The following is an 18,095-nucleotide window of genomic DNA, read 5'->3' as shown; positions in this document are numbered from 1 at the left end:
TATGGTTGTCATCCATACACAAAGCCAATGCTGAAGCCAAAGCACACAGAAGCATGTTTGGCCTTTGCCACCCATATTAACAAAGGTGAAAACTTTTGGAAATCTGTTCTCTGGCCTGATGATAGCAAAACCCAATCTTTTTGGATCTAATGGTTTCCAAAATGTATGGAGCTGCAAGGCAGGAGAGTACATTGAGTTCTTATGTGGGAATGTATGAGTGCTGAAGAACTTTACTTCATTGATGGCATCACGAATTCACAGAGGTTGGGAGCATTCACTGATACAGCAGGTTACCCCACACCCACCACACAACAAACCACTCTTAGGATTCTAAATTAGGACCCAAGTGCAGCCATGCAACAGGTTACTTCTCAGCCCCACACTGGTTCAAATGTAATAGTGTGAGGTTTTTCTTACAGTGGCTGGAGTGCCAATCCTGCCACAAACCCCCAAGTTTTCCCTGCAAGTTGGAGGACCCTGCAAGTTAACATCATACCCAGGATGGGGAAATTGCTGGTTAAGAGCCTTGCTCAAGGGCCGAACAGGAACATTATTTGAACTGACAACCTTCTGATTGCCAACACAGATCCCTAGCCTCAGAGCCACCACTCCACCTATGAGATGTACTGCAAAATCTTAAACTAGAAGATACTACCTTCTCTCCATACCTTGGGTCACCTTGGCACTTCTTAAATTGCCTCAGTGTGGGTTAAAAGGACAATCTAAATTGAGTGTGATCAATACATGAATGGGCCTTGAAAACAATTAACATTTTAAAGTGTTAATCATTTAGAGGTCCAAGTGCCTTGTACTAAGTAGAGTTTAGCTTAGGTGTATTGCGTAACATGCGAGATCTTGGTGACACAGCAATACAGGAATACATAAGCTTGCATGAAAATTCCATCCATGTTTCACAACTCGTTATTACTTGCTCTGTGTGTACGTCATGCATTTATTTCAAATAGATGTAAGAATTCTGTGTTTATAAAATGTGGATTAGTTCATAACTTGAACATGTACAAGCACAGTACATTCAGATGCTCTTTCCCAGATATTCTTCCCCAAATACAATAGCTAATAAACTTAGAAATGCCACCAAGCCCTGGTATATACACTCTCATAATACACAAGAGAGGTTATTTTAGCAATCAATTTTTTTAATGTAAACTCTCAAGTTTAAATGCAAGAACTGCTACCACAAAGTTCATCTGGATGTAGGAGTACACACTTAAGAACTCACTAACCGTTCTCATCTGTAACCACAAAGATCGCACTGCGGCACCTCACTCCACTCGCTTCACGTTTATGGCAAAGCTCCTAATGATTCAATAAGCAGCAGTAATCTGCTTTAAATTGATCCTGCTGGCTAGATTTCATGTCCCTGATTATCAAGCCTGAATCTGGACACCTGCCCATGGAGTCCTTTGAGGGCTGCATATGCTGACAACTCAATCTATTGTTTTGCTGGGGTGTTTCAGGCTGGTGGGGGCATTGTACATTAATCTGTCCCATGTGAATTACTTAGGCCTCACCTTTAGGTTGAGCCTCTTACCCTTTCAGCCTGAAGAAACACCATTTAGAGTCAAGACTGAGAAGGGCTGCTCTGACTGTCCTGCTCTGTTGCGTCAGAGGTTGTAAATTTATGGGCACCAGGAAGATTTGTTTACTGATTATGTAGGAACTTTCACTGCATCCCAGCAGACATTACTCTGCAGATATCTAAGATGGATTGCTGTCAATTCTAATTATCTGTCATCTGGATGGAAAAGAAGTCTCAGCTTCAGAAAAGGGGGAAGAAGGTAAAGTGATAATGCCCCTTGTAATCATTTCCTATGGAGTAATTCATATAAATCGCACTTAGCTCCCTGAGATCCTCTTCTCTGGGTCTTAAATAGCCAAAGGGAGGTGTCAGGTATAGTGACGTCAGGATAGCCCCGCTTCTTGGGGTACTAGCTACAGAGCACAAGGGACATGCATCACACTTAGATACTACAGTTCTTCTCAATTGCTTTGGGGTAATTCTCTAATGACACTTTACATTGTCAAAACAACATGTGGATTCCTCCACAGCAAGTAAGCTATTTGTGCACAAGAGAATTGCATTTCTCCTTCTTTTTTTTACAGATTGCTAATGCTTTAGTACATATGAATAAATGACATGTACAATTGTTCAGAATATGAACAATTATCAGTTGTATTTGTCTTTGTGATCAAAATAGATTATGTTCCTTCTCAGTGGAATTGTTTTACACATCAAAACATGTCAGAATTCTGTCATCACGTAAGTCATCACATGCACAAATATCCATCCAGTTGTCAAAATCTGTCAATCTGATGTTTCTTCCATGCTTTACTGCACTTTCACTGCTTCAGTGGATTAATGTTTATCATGACTATAAAGAAAAAGGAAATCTCCATATTTCATGAAACACTTAATACTATATATAATTAGAGACAAGAACACACATTAGAATATTCGAACATTAGAACAATCTAGACAAGAACAGGCCATTCAGCCCATCAAAGTTCACCAGTCCTATCTACTTAGTTCTTCTAAAAAACATAAAGTTTAGTTTTAAAAGCCCCTTAAGTCCTGCTGTTTAAAACACTGCATGATAGCTTATTCCAAGTGTCTATGGTTTTCTATGTAAAGAAAAACTTCCTAATGTTTGTGTGAAATTTACCCTTAACAAGTTTCCAACTGTGTCCATGTGTTCTTGATGAACTCATTTTAAAATAACACTCTCAATCCACTGTGCTAATTCTCTTCATAATTTTAAACACTTCAATCATGTCACCTCTTAATATTCTTTTGCTTAAACTGAAAAGGCTCTTTTAATCTTTCCCCATAATTTAACCCCTGTACTCTGGAATCAGCCTAGTTGCTCTTCTCTGGACTTTTTCTAGTACTGCTATGTCCTTTTTGTAGCTTGGAGACCAAAACTGTACTCAGTACTCCAGATGCGGCCTCACCAGTGTGTTATAAATCTTGAGCATAACCTCCTTGGACTTGTACTCCAGACATCATGCTATATAACCTAACATTCTGTTAGCCTTCTTAATGGCTTCTGAACACTGTCTGGATGTTGACAGTGTTGAGTCCACTACGACACCTATATCCTTCTCATATGGTGTACTTTTGATTTTCAGACCTCCCATTGTGTTTTCAAACCTAACATTTTTACTTCCTATGCATAATACTTTACATTTACTGACTTTAAATTCCATGTGTCACAAATCTACTCAAGCTTGCATGATGTTCAAGTCCCGTTGTAACAATTCAATTGATTCCAGATTATCTGCCAAATCCTCCTATTTTAGTATTATCTGCAAACTCAACCAGCTTGTTACTTATATTCCTATCCAATTCATTTACATATATTAAAAATAGCAGCAGTCCTAGCACCGCCTCTCATGTGGCACCTTGTCAAATTCTTTCTGAGAGTTCAGATAAATAATATCATATCAATTCTTTTGTTGCATCCTCACAGAATTCCCTGTTGACTTGACATAACTTCCCTGTTCCGAACCTATGATGACTGTTCAGTAAAATTCCTGTTCGTGCCATGTGTTGCTCGATGTTATCCTTAATAATTCCTTTCATTAATTTTCCTGTGATGCATGTTAAGAATACTGGCCTACAGTTTGCTTGGATCTGCCCGGTCACCCTTTTTATATAATGGGAATATATTTGCCATTTTCCAATCCTTTGGAATTTCCCCAGTGTACATTGACTTCCTAAAAATTTGCGTTTATATATGTACTCGCTAACCTTCTTAAGAACTGGAGGGAGAATATTATCTAGTACTGGAGATTTGTTTGATTTCTGCCTACAATTTCTAAATCACTCAGTATCTCCTTAGTAGCCCTTTTTACCACTAGGACATTATGTACTTCCTCACATGTGAAGACCTCAGAAAAATGTGAGCTTAGAGCATTCACTACTTCACTGTATTTTTTAATTCCCCTTTACTATTCCTGATGCACTTCACCTCCTCCTTGACTGTTCTTCTACTACTAAAATACTGAAAGACTCTCTAAGGGTTGTCTTTCACCTTATCTGCTGTATTCCTCTCTAACTGTCTTTAAGCCTCCCTAATATCCTTCTATCCTTTAGGATAGATGTTGATGTTTCTTGACACGTAACACTGAGGGCTGATGTCGGCAAAAGTTGACATCCAGGGGTAGAGGGTGATAATCAGCTATTAATGTCAACAAAACTCACCATTACGTTATAAGTAGACTCTCTTTTCTAGGAGGAATGTTAGACTCGTTGACTTGACATCTAATACCTGCATTTGTGTGAGTAGCGAAGATCAAACAACAAAAATGGTATTGACATCTGGCAAGAGATCAAAGCGAATGCACAAAACAAAATACTCAGTGGACAATGTTTTGCATATTATCGCTGAGTCGGACTCTGACTTTTTGGACTCCGATTTTGATGCAAGTAATCTGGGGAATGAACGGTAGAGTGATCTGACCCCTGCTGATTGCTCCCCAGCTGATTGCCCCCTAGCCGAGTACATTCGCACAGCTGATGTGCCTCTGGCAAAGTTCAGCTTGAAGGGATACCAAGACATTGATCCGTGGGAGGCAAGCTGGATACTGAACTTCACAAGATGGCACGGTGTGCTGGTGGACTCAACGGTTTACCAGCCACTGGACTATTTCAGGCTGTTCTTTCCTGAGGCTGATTTTCTGCTAATGTCTGACGAGACAAACAGGCACCGCAAGCAGTTTTTTTATTCCCATACTGAGCTATACTATGTAACAGGTATGTAATGTGACATCACATAGTACAAAGTCTGATACAACATATAACACAGTGACATTTCTCATAAATAAATATTTTTTGTTGATTGATATGTGAGACCATTCATTGCTTTATATGCTTTTTTGAAATTTGAGTTTTTTGGAAAACTATTCACCCCTGTGACAAAATGGAAAAAATAATCAGGCCTAAAAGAGTTAATGGTTGCCTTCATGTTTTCCTACGCTCTACAATTCACACTGGAGTTATTAGTCTTATATGCCTTATACAGCTGTTTTTTTCCTTTGCAGCTTCTTTTTTTAACTCTTTATGAACCCACTACAGAGGTTTTTTTTTAATTTCCTATTAATCCAAATATAGTTATGTACCTGTTCTGCATTACATGAAATATGTTTTCAAAAATGTTCCACTGCTTCTCAACTGTCTCCATACTTAACTTAATGGCTTACCCAAGTCTATCTTCCTTAGATTTGCTCAATATTTGCCCTAACAAAGTGAAACAGTTTTAGTCTTTGCATCCCCACTCCTATAAAACACTGAGAATTGTATTACATTATGGTCACTTGACCCTAGTGGTTCAATCACTTCTACACCATAAATTCTATCCTGAATATTACAAAATACTAAATCCAGACAGGCTTCACCCTGGGTTGGTGCTTTAACATAATGTGTTAAAAAACAGTCACCAATACTTCTCAAAACTTCTGCTCTTGTGCTCTGCTGTTTGCAATGTTACCCCAGTGAATGTCTGAGTAATTAAAGTCCCCCCATGACTATAATATCCCCCTTTAAATTTGCCTATTTAATATTACTAGAAGGCTGTCTATTGAAATTACTGCCTACATTGGGGATTCTATAACAAAACTCCTAAAATAAGGCCTCTTTCCCTAATGCTTTCCAGGCAAAGCCACATGTCCTCACTAAGATGGGGCTCATCATCAAACTGAAGAGGGCTTGGTTTAAAAATAGGACTTTTCATTGGGGTATCTTCGTGGTATAATCCCTTTTAAAGACAGTGTCCAATTAAGAAAAGAAGGAAAGAATGATCTGTGCCATTAACTAAAAGAAAAGGCAATATTTATCACAGGTTTTAACACTTATTCAGAGGTGCTCCATTGCTTACAGCTGATGTTTGCAAACTTTCACTTTGATTCATGCTTTTACTGAGCATGGGGCAGATGGGATGGGGCTTTTGGAACACTGTCATCTTCCAGGCAGAGGTCTTCAGGTCTACAGAATGAAAGTCAGAAGATGTTAGTATCCGCACCTGCCCACATCTTAGAGGGTCAGTGCTGGTCTTGTTGAAGGTGTCCCCTAAGTGCACGTGTCTGACAATAAGTAATCCCTGATGTGTTACCCCAGTGGGGTGCATGTAGTAATTAATGTACCTCCCATTTTGGACACTGATGTACTTATTTGTAAATTGTAAGATTCTTAGCTTGTCCTGCAATATTATTACATGAGACAGAAGTTAACTGGGCAGCACTGTGGCATAATTACTTCACAATTTCATTTATGTATGTTCATTTTCCAGAGGTGAAACTGTTTATGCAGAATCTGAATGTTCTCCTTGTGTCTTTTTTGTTATTTTGTTTTATTCGCACATCCCAAATATGTATAACTTAGAAGAATTGTTGACTCTAATTTGCCCCTGTGTGTCAGTTATCTTGAGCTTAAGTGTGGTTGCAGGTCCAGAAATTACAGTAAATGGACAAAAGTTAAACTATAGTTTTGATGTAGAAACTTGCAAAGACGTATTTAAGAGAAAATGTGATTCCATAATATACATAAATGGAGTTTTCAAAAGTATCATATAAAAGCAAATAATCCAGTTAAAGACAACTTATTAATTATATTTTAATAACTGTTTACCTAAAAGCAAATAGAATTGAAATGTATTAGTATTTAATGTTTAATTTCAAAGATTCACCCAAAATCCTTAAGGTTTTTTAAATCAGTAATTTGTAACTTTAATAATGGATTCACATAATGCTTACTACTTAAACTTTACCATCAATTACTTTTTGATGGATGGTGGCACAGTGGTTCTTGATGTTGCCTCTTTGGTCCACAGTCCTTATTGTAAATTTTGGCAGAAGGACTACCTACGTGAAGTCTGCCCATTCTCTTTCTGTCTTTATTTGTTTCCCTCCCACATCTCAACAACATGTGAATGAATAGAGGCCCTTCAAATGGACAAGCCCTAATGTTTTTTATGTACTCCAGTTTCCTTTCAATAATGAGCACATTAGATTAATTGTAATGCGAGTGTTTGTTCTTCTGATGTTCTGGCACCTCACTCAATGCTGGTACCGGCCAGCACTCCGCAAACATGAACTGATGAAGCAAGCTTCAGTTACTCAGTGTAGTTGTATTAGCATGATGGCACACTGGTCACAGGCCCTTTAACTAGATTAAGTAGGTTCAGACAGTGGACGAATGGATCACTTCATAAAGAAGACAACTGCTTCAGAAGTTATTATAAAAGGTACACTAACAAAGCTCAGTAATCCAAACATTTCTTTCTTCCATGTGATGTGAGCAGAATGATGCTGTAGAATTTAGGTTGGTTGTCTCATAGCTTCAGGATCTGGGTTTGAATCCCAGCCCAGTCACTTTTTCTGTGGGTTTGCCCATTCTCCATCTATCTGATTGGGGTTTCTTTCAGTATACCAGTTTTTTCCCTCATCACAAACACATATGAGTTAACAACCATCAGTGATCTGTCTTAAAAAAAAAACACGTCCTGATAGGAACTGGTGTCCGTTTCAGAGATGGATCTTGGCAGTGGAGAGACTGACTTCCCACTTTTAAACAAAACTGCAGTTTGAACCAGCACTTTGGTCATTCCTGTACTTCATCTGATAATAGAGCTGACACCTCTGCAGAGACTCCTTTAGACAAAAAGACACCAAGGTGGACATTCATTTTAGGATCGTAACCACTAACTAAGCTCTGGGTGGATAAGATAGACAAAATAACACTCTGATAAGCAGGCACTGGACCTGTAACTGGAAGTTACCCTGATCCACTCACCAGGGATTACAGTCTTCCTTCAAAACTAGCTTCATTCATCACTTTGGTGTCTTTGGGGACCTAAAAGCGGATGAACCACTCTTTCTCTTGCGAAGCTGAAAGCTGATGATGTGTTGGTTAACTGAAAGATGGCTATTCTGTTTGGGGGAGATGGACATTGATAATCTAGAAAGAAAGATAGATAGATAGATAGATAGATAGATAGATAGATAGATAGATAGATAGATAGATAGATAGATAGATAGATAGATAGATAGATAGATAGATAGATAGATAGATAGATAGATAGATAGATAGATAGATAGACACTTTATTAATCGCAAGGGGAAATTCACATACTCCAGCAGCAGCATACTGATAAATAGCAATATTAAATTAAAGAGTGATAATAATGCAGGTATAACAGACAGACAATAACTTTGTATAATTTTAACGTTTACCCCCCCGGGTGGAATTGAAGAGTCGCATAGTGTGGGGGAGGAACAATCTCCTCAATCTGTCAGTGGAGCAGGACAGTGACAGCAGTCTGTCGCTGGAGTTGCTCCTCTGTCTTGAGATGACACTGTTCAGTGGATGCAGTGAATTCTCCATGACTGACAGGAGCCTGCTCACTGCCCGTCGCTCTGCCACGGATGTCAAACTGTCCAGCTCTGTGCCTACAATAAAGCCTGCCTTCCTCACCAATTTGTCCAGGTGTGAGGTGTCCCTCTTCTTTATGCTGCCTCCCCAGCACACCACCACGTAGAGGGTGCTCGCCACAACCGTCTGATAGAACATCTGCAGCATCTTATTGCAGATGTTGAAGGACACCAGCCTTCTAAGGAACTGTAGTCGGCTCTTTTCTTTTTTACACAGAGCATCAGTATTGGCATCCAGTCCAATTTATCATCCAGCTGCACTCCCAGGTATTTATAGGTCTGCACCCTCTGCACACAGTCACCTCTGATGATCACAGGGTCCATGAGGGGTCTGGTCCTCCTAAAATCCACTACCATCTGTTCTGTTTATGAGCTAAAAGATAATGAGAAACTCTTTGGAGTGAGAAGTCATCCACTCTCTGCAGAGCAAAGAACCAATAAACTTTCTTTGGCCTGGAAGCAAATCTCCATAGAGTGTTGGAGCTGGATGCCTGATCTAACTCTAAGATCCACTCTGCCAAGCCAAGCTCTATGCCAGTGACTGAACCCAGTCTAAGAAGATTAAGAAGCAGCTTTTCGTCAAGGATGGAACTTCAGCACCTATACTCTCATCCCAGAAAAAGTAATACTTTTCTCTATGAAGGTGCAGAAGGCACAGCAAGGAGCCTAACAGCGATCTGAGGAAGGCAGCATCACAGCACACCATGAACAAAGGACCATACAGCAAATACAAAGAGTTCTCCACTTGAACCTCGAACAACAATACTCAACGCCACACAACATCGGACATCATCCTTAAAGTCTTTGTATGTAAAATTGTTTATCTGTGCAGAGATAAACTGGAACTCTAAATAGCCCTTAAACCGTCAGCCTTCTATGCCATATTTGTCTGTCTGTCTTGCCTGTCTTGCATCCTTTCTTCTATGTCAATAAATGCGGTTATCATATTTCTATAATTGTTGTGTCTATCAATAAATTGAATTAGTCTGTTTCTTATAATGAGTGTAATTCAATTACCTTGAAATAAGTACAACTGTTGGAGACTCCTTCCTACAAAGAAACTTAAACAAAATAAAGTAGGAATCTTACCAAATGATCTAACCACTGGCATTGCCAAAGACAAAGCTGAGAGTTAATTAACTGATTAACGTCAATCAATTGTTTTTCTCACGTCATACACAAATTCCTACATTTATTTGGTATAAATAAAGAAATCCCTAATTTTCCAACAGTATACATTTCCTGCCAGCTTATAAACCAACATGCAGGTGACATAACACAGTGCCACCTTTGGGACTCTGTCACCAGCAAGCGTGCAACATACCATGGTAATGAAAGTCTAACACAGCGAGCCCACGGCAAAAGCAAAATAGTGTGGCCACAGAGCAAAAATATAAAGAACATAATTATTTAAGCCATCATAACAACATTGGGCCAGAGCTTGTTCTTGCAGCACAGGGTGCAAGGTGGAAAGCAAGCGTAACCAATAACATCTAGCTGTGGATCTCCAGAACTCTGGGAGACAATCAAATTGCACATATCGAATAGCATTTAGTGGCCTTTGCACAGTGATGCAGTGATGTTACACGATACTCGTTAGCATCTTTCTCGATATGCCTACAATTAAGATTAGCACGGTGAGAGGGTTATCTTATTCATAACTAATGATGACTATGACAAACAGGCAATAGATTAGAGTTGGAATGTCATGAAATTGGTGTGTTGTATAGTGCTGCGGGCTTCAGCTAGATTCTTCTTGAAGTTTCTGCTGTGTAAATAATGTGGACATGAAATTCAAATAGCGTTTCTGAATCACAGAGCCCCGGAGGTCTGCAGCTAGACCCATCTCAGGCCGTGGCTATAGTGCGCAAGTCCATCACAGGGCACACACACTAAGGCCAGTTTTTAGTTACCAACTGTTCTAATTTGCACGTCATTTGGGTTTATGGGAGAAAAACCTGGAGAAAGCATACAGTTTTAGGCAGATTTGTGGCAGGTAAAAGTTAATGTAAGTAAATGTAAAGTATTATACACAGGAAGTAAAAATGTTAGGTTTGAACACACAATGGGAGGTCTGAAAATCGAGTGTACACCTTATGAGAAGGATTTAGGAGTCATAGTGGACTCAACACTATCAACTGCCAGACAATGTTCAGAAGCCATTAAGAAGGCTAACAGAATGTTAAGTTATGTACCACGATGTGTGGAGTACAAGTCCAAAGGAGGTTATGCTCAAGCTTTATAACACACTTCTGAGGCCTCATCTGGAGTACAGTGTGCAGTTTTGGTCCCCAGGCTACAAAAAGGACATAACAGCACCAGAAAAGGTCCAGAGAAGAGCAACTAGGCTGATTCCAGGACTGTGGAAGATGAATTATGAGAAAAGGTTAAAAGAGCTGAGCTTTTTCAGTTTAAAAAAAAGAAGATTAAGAGGAGACTTGATTGAAGTGTTTAAAATTATGAAGGGAATTAGTACAGTGGATCGAGACTGTTATTGTAAAATGAGTTCATCAAGAACATGGGGACACAGTTGGAAACTTGTTAAGGGTAGAACATAAGTTACCAAGTAGGTAGGTAGTAGGTCTTTAGGGACTTTCAAAACAGACTTGATGTTATTGTAGAAGAATTATGTGGATAGGACTGGTAAGTTTTGTTGGGCTGAATGGCTTGTTCTCGTCTAGATTGTTCTAATGTTATGAAGGCCCACACAGATGTTAGAAAGATGTACAAAAACCACACAAACAATGACCAGGCATAGGATTTGAACTTAAGGCAACATCTCTAACCAATGCACCACCATAATGCCCTTGTTGAGATTGACATTAGATAAAATGTACATTGATTGATTGGTTATTGGTACTATTACAAAGTTTTGTATTTAGAGTACTAGATTGCAGGTGTCAAAATCAGATCTTGGAGGCCATGGTTTTCTGCAGACATATCCTTAATTAGTAAATGATTACTGCTATCAATACAACATATTTCTTATGCTTTAATTTTTAGTGACTTATACTTAATTTATTTTCTTATCCTTTATTTAAAAGTATTTTCCTGCAGTCAAACACTAATGAGATGCAAAGAGAGGCAACACATAACCAGCTAATGATCCTATTAGTACTTACAGTATGTGACTATCATATAATATAGGCTTTAATAAATCAAATAGTAAAATATTTGAAAAGAACAAAGCGAAGGTCAGAGAAATATCAATCTGCTCTGGTCAATTAAAAATGAAAATCAATAGTTTGGGGAGTATCTTTTTTTTAGAAGGGAGCACTAAGAAACCGAAGAATTAAATAACAAGTCTCACTAACATCAAGAATTGGCTTCTAAATAAAAAGGTGCATGGAGTGTAGATGGGGACCCTCCAGGAACTGAGTTAGAGACTCCTCGGTTAGTTGGTCATCAGTTGGCTCACTTTCCATCTCATTATTTTTTGGTTGCTGTTTAAGGAAAAAAGAAGTGATTAAAATGTAAGCTAATTAAAACTAAGGCCAAGGCAATATGTTCCATTAGCAGTGGTAATTAGTCACTAATTAAGGAAGTGGCTGGAATGAACCCCTGCAGCTACTGTGGCCCTCCAGAATTTGAGTTTGACAGCTCTGTACTTGATCAATAGCTGTTATGAACTACAAGCCAGCAGTTTGACACAATTAGCCAGCAGGCAGCTGACTGCTCTCTACTAGCTGTTGATCATTACATGATTTTACATCACCATCATCACAGTATGACAGCTATGCCATGCTGACAACCTTGATAGATTCATACTTTTGCTTATAGTGATGCCTTGGTTGATTGAGTGTCTCATATATTTTTATCTTTATATTGGCAGGAATTTTATTATGGTACAACTGAAGCCAGACTGGGATTTTGTTCTGGTCTAACACCAAAGACAAAAAGAACTTAAATTAATGAGGTTTAGGAAATGGAGGGCAAACAGTATGCTTTAACAGCATTAGCTGTTCTGCCTCGTGCCTTGCAACAGTTTTGCAGTTGAAAGTAAAAGTAAAATAATAATCTGGTTTGGATGGATATTTTCTGCAGTTAATGAGTAATCAATAACTTCTGTAATTAATGTTTGAATGTAATTTGTTTACTGACTTTCTGCTCACTGCCTGTCACTTTCTGTGATATTTGTCTGATTGAGATGGGCAGTCGTTACTGCTCTGCAGTGTGATTAATATAATTGATTTTTTAAAAGTCAAAAATCTTTTAGCAGAGCAGGTTTAAGCTTTGGGTGTATTTTTGCTTTTCAAAACATGAGCAGCACTGAATTTCTCAGTCTTCATTATTATTTGTTATTAAAGGACTTAACATCTACTATGTAACAAAACACTACCGTCTGAGGGTGTGTGTATGTGTGTGTGTGTGTGGGTGTGTGTGTGTGTGTCCAGTCCCTTCAAGCAATCTGATTGCTTAGTTTTGACTGTGGTCTTAGTGCTCAGTTTGGTTGTGATGGCTTAGTGGTAGGAACAGTGACACAGTATGTTAGGGGGGTGAAGTTCAGTTCCTAAGTGTGACAAGATTTTTTTTTTCAATTAACAAATAACGAAGTTAAAATGCAGCATTTCAAGTACAACAAAGGGAATAACTTTCTGAGCGATGTTAGGTCGCTAAATACATGTTCATAAATGTTCGACCTGGAGGTGTAGGAGGAACGCTGAGGGTACATGTAAAGCAAGACATATTAAATATTAAATATTTTTAAATTTACTTTATTCTTTTACCTATTAAATGAAGCTAGTAATTCTAATAACAATAATGATAATAATAATAATAATAATTCATTACATTTATATAGCGCTTTTCTCAGTAGAATGAAACTGATAATTCTAATAACAATAACAATACATTTTATTTAGTTATGCCTTTCGAAACATTCAAAAACAAATTACAAGGTAAAACCTTAAAGTATATATGTATGTGTTAGCATAAAATATAATAAAAACAATTAAACAGAAGAAGTAAAAATATGGAAAAGAGTTAAATGAGCCAAAAGAGTATTAGTGATAGGGACAAGGAAAGTTTGAAGAAAGAGAAAATTTCAATCTGAGAATGAATATGAATAGGGATTGATTTCCAGAGCTGAGGACCAGTATAACTAAGTGCCCCAGAGCCTTTGTATCACTTTTATCAATCTGTGGTTTATATGAAATTATAATTAATCAATTAGCAGTAATTCACAGCCTTGTTTCTTATAGTAGAAGAAGTGTGTGTTTATGTGAAAATGGGATTAAATCTTTATTATGGGAAGTGCTGATTCAGTTCCGGGCAAAAGGTTTCTATTTAGCAATATGGTGAAATATTTGCAATTTTTTAAATTTGCAATTCAAAATCAAAGGTGCATGGTAAGACATTTTATTGTTGGGGTGTTGATTATTATTTTTTTGTAATTCACAAAATTAGTGCTTAGGAATATTGACTGCTTTATTGATGAAATTGATTTTTATGCTTTTTGTGATTTTGGTATTTACACTTTAAAAAAACAAAAAAGGTGATTAGGGCTACGTTCCCACAGTTCCAGAGACTTGGGTTAAATTCCCTGTCCATTCAAAAATCCAGTGTACATGCTTGACTTCTTCCCAAATCTCAAAGATGTGTGGTTTACGTCAATTAAAGGCATTAAACTGGGTGTATTTTGTTCCTGCTTTGCATCTGATGTTGCCAGGCTTTGGCATTCAAAAAATGGAGGAATGGAATTCAGAATGAGATGTTTTTAATCTAGTCCGGTAAACAACTGGCACCCTGTCCAGGGTTTGATTTTGCTACTAGGATGAACTCCAGTCCTCTGTCACCCCGAAATGTCTATATACATCAATCAACCACAACATTAAGACCACTGACAGGTGAAGTGAATAATACTGATTATCTCATTACAATGGTATCTGTCAAGTAGCGGGAACTATTAGGCACCAAGTGAACTGTAAGTTTTTGAAGGTAATGTGTTGGAAGTAAGGATCTGAGTTGCTTTGACCAGGCCCAAATTATAATGGTTAGACAACTGGGTCAAAGTATCTCCAAAACGACAGGCCTTGTGGGGTGTTACCAGTATGTAGTGGTTAGTAACTACCAAGAGTGGTCCAAGGAAGGACAACTGGTGAATCGGCAACAGGGGCATGGCTGCCCAAGGCTCACTGATACATGTGGAGAACGAAGGCTAGCCCATTTGGTCCAATCCCACAGAAGAGCTACTGTAGCACAAATTGCTGAAAAACATAATACTGGCTATGAGGAAATGTTCATTGTAGTTCATTGCAGCTTGCAGCATATGGGGTTGCGTATCCGCAGACTGGTCAGAGTGCCAATGTTGACCTCTGTTCACAGCCAAAAGCTCCTACAGTGGGTAGGTAAGCATCAGAACTGGAACACAGAGCAATGGACGAAGGTGGCCTGGTCTAATGAATCACATATTCTTTTCACTCATATGGATGGCTGAGTGTGTGTGTGTTTTTTTCCTGGGGAAGAGATGGCAACAGGATGCACTATGGGAAGAAGGCAAGCTGACAGAGGCAGCATGACTCCCTGGCAGGGATGTGTGGTCAGGCGAGGCATGTGAGGCAAAAAGTTAAAAAACTAATAATAATGATAATACATTTTATTTATACAAAGGTGCCTTTCTAAGCACTCAATGACACCAAAGAAACAATAAATAAAAAGCACATTATAAACAGAACTAAAAGTACCAGAAAATACAGAAAATATAAGATGTTAAAACCAAACAAAGCCATTCATAATCATAGAGAAAAAGCCATTTTGAACAGATAGGTTTTAAGCTTACATTTGAAAGCTGAGAATGATTCAGTATTTCTAAGTTCAGTAGGTAATGAGTTCCAGAGCTTGGGAAAAGAACGGCTGAATGCTCTGCTCCCAATAGTGGTTAGACGGGTGAAAGGGGCGGTCAGGTAGATGGAGGAAGAGGATCTAAGGTTATGAGAGGGAATTGCAACATGAAGAAGGTCGGACAAGTATGGAGGGGCGAGGTTATGAATGGCCTTATATGTTAACAGAAGAATTTTAAAATCAATTCAATGATTCAATTAATTTTAAAATCAATTCAATGATAACATAAAATAAATTTGTCCACTGGGTATAAATTTGTTTTTTGTATGATTCCAGTAATTTTGATCCGTTTTTATAGTCAAAATCTCTGAATTTGTGCATTTCCTGTTCAAAAAATAGGCGAGAAACGCAAAGTGAGGTAGCGAAGGTCCAAGCCTCACCTCAGACTGTGCTCTCCCTCACACACTGGGTTGATGCATGCAATTGTGGCATGCCTGTTGCTGTCTCTCTGTATGTTGCCAATATGATGTTTTCAGACATGTCTTTCCACAGTCTGGCTAATATCTTTAATGATATGTGTGTGACATATTTAGTCTTGCTGATCGGACATAAAACCGCAGTGAAAAGGCACAAGGTGAGGCAGACAGTACTGTGCCGCACCAAAGGGGGTGCATGTGAGCCCAACAAGTGCCTATTGCTGCTGTTCTTCTAAGCAGAGTCTCTGGGTGCCAATAAGTTAGCAATATCAGAAAGTCAAGTACACTGCAGCAGTCCGTTTGTTTAAATTTTTTGTTACGCTTGACTGTCAAAATAAAAGATTAAGACTTTTAAAACTAAAGGAAAATAAGGAGGACATTTACAAGATAGTGATGGAGATTTTCTAGAAGGATAGGCGCATGGACTTCATTTACAAATAAAGGTAAAACCATAAATGGTTTTCAATTTTGTAAAAAATGGGATCAGACTATGAAAAAAAACAATCCAATATTTAAAAACGTAATTTTGACCTTAAATAAAATATTCTTTTGTTTTCTTTATATCCTTTTGTTGAACAGTCTGTATTAAAATTGATTAAAGCATCAGAATTAAAAGCTTTTAAAACAGCTAAATATTTCAATTAAGTTCAAAATTGAAATCCGTTTTTTTTTACACCTCTCTATACTTTCATTTGTATTGAATGAGTATATATTGTGAAATTGCAATGGCAAATTTAGAACACATGGATGGTGCAGAGCAAATGTGCTCTCTCTGCTCTCTCTCGCCATTGTAAATGTAACTTTTTTCTTAGCCAAATGTGTAACTTACCTATGTGTGTGTAAAGCATGCTGATGAGATATGAAACATAACCAGTAGTTAATGTGCATGCTGGCTGTCAATTGAATAGTGAATAAGCTACTCTTTTGGGTTCATATATTTGTAAATCTGACTCTGAAGGAGTCAGTGCCTCACCAGCCATGAACCTCACCGCATGTCACTGCTCCCAGGGCAATGTTCTACTGGAAATCTTTGGGTCCTGGCATTTATGTGTATGTTAATTTGACAAATACCACCAATCTGAAGATTTTTACAGACCATGTACACCAGCAGGATAATCCACCCTGCCATCCTGTAAAAATTGTTCAGGAATGATTTGAGGAGGGCGGCACGGTGGCGCAGTGGTAGTGCTGCTGCCTCGCAGTTAGGAGACCTGGGTTCACTTCCCGGGTCCTCCCTGCGTGGAGTTTGCATGTTCTCCCCGTGTCTGCGTGGGTTTCCTCCGGGCGCTCCGGTTTCCTCCCACAGTCCAAAGACATGCAGGTTAGGTGGATTGGTGATTCTAAATTGTCCCTAGTGTGTGCTTGGTGTGTGGGTGTGTTTGTGTGTGTCCTGCGGTGGGTTGGCACCCTGCCCAGGATTGGTTCCCTGCCTTGTGCCCTGTGTTGGCTGGGATTGGCTCCATCAGACCCCCGTGACCCTGTGTTCGGATTCAGCGGGTTGGAAAATGGATGGATGGATGGATGGATGATTTGAGGAACATGACAAACAGTTCAGGGTGTTGACTTGACCTCCAGATTCCACAGTTCTCAATCTGATCAAGCATCTGTGAGATATGTTGGAAAAACAAGTCTTATCCATGGAGACCTAACCATGCAACTTACAGGACTTGAAGGATCTGCTGCCAACATCTTGGTGCCAAACACCAAAGGACAACTTCAGGGGTCTTTTGGAATTGATGCCTTAATAGGTCAGACCTGTTTTGGTGGCCTGAGGAGGCTCTACATGATATAATGTATGTAGGTGGTTTTAATGTTATGGCTGATCAGTTTATATGTGATGTAGAAAGGCGATATATATATGCCAGACCCGACACAGATTGGACACGGAGGCACTCCTCCCAGGCAACCTCTTCCTCCTCCACCCGACTCTGGCCTCAGAGTGGTGGTTGCTGGCCCCTTTTATTTGACACCAGGAAGTTCTCCAGGTGTTTGATTGCTGACATCCGGCTGCACTTCTGGGTGTGGCGAAACTAGTGTCCAGAACAGTCCAGCAGCTCGAGCTGCAGCACCCCCTGGCAGCACCTGCAGAACCCAACAGGGCTGCACAAAACTCCAACCCCCATGAAGCCCTGGGGGAGTCCAAGGCACCACTGCAACCCAGGGAGGCTGCCATCAAGCGTCCAGGGGGAGATGTTGTGTTTCCCATGCTTGCTCCCCTGGTACATATTCTGCAGGTGCGTCGTGGCTGGGTATGGGCTGCGGCCATCCGTCACAGTGTGTATATATATTTCACACTATTACATGCAAAAAAAGTCTATCAAATGGCATTTCTTTTTAAGGCACATAATCTATTATTTTGCATTTTATTATATTATCACTAAAAGATACAGT

This window comes from Erpetoichthys calabaricus, chromosome 2 (genome assembly GCF_900747795.2).
Source record: "Erpetoichthys calabaricus chromosome 2, fErpCal1.3, whole genome shotgun sequence".
Classification (NCBI taxonomy): Eukaryota; Metazoa; Chordata; class Cladistia; order Polypteriformes; family Polypteridae; genus Erpetoichthys; species Erpetoichthys calabaricus.
This window is presented reverse-complemented; position numbering follows the sequence as displayed.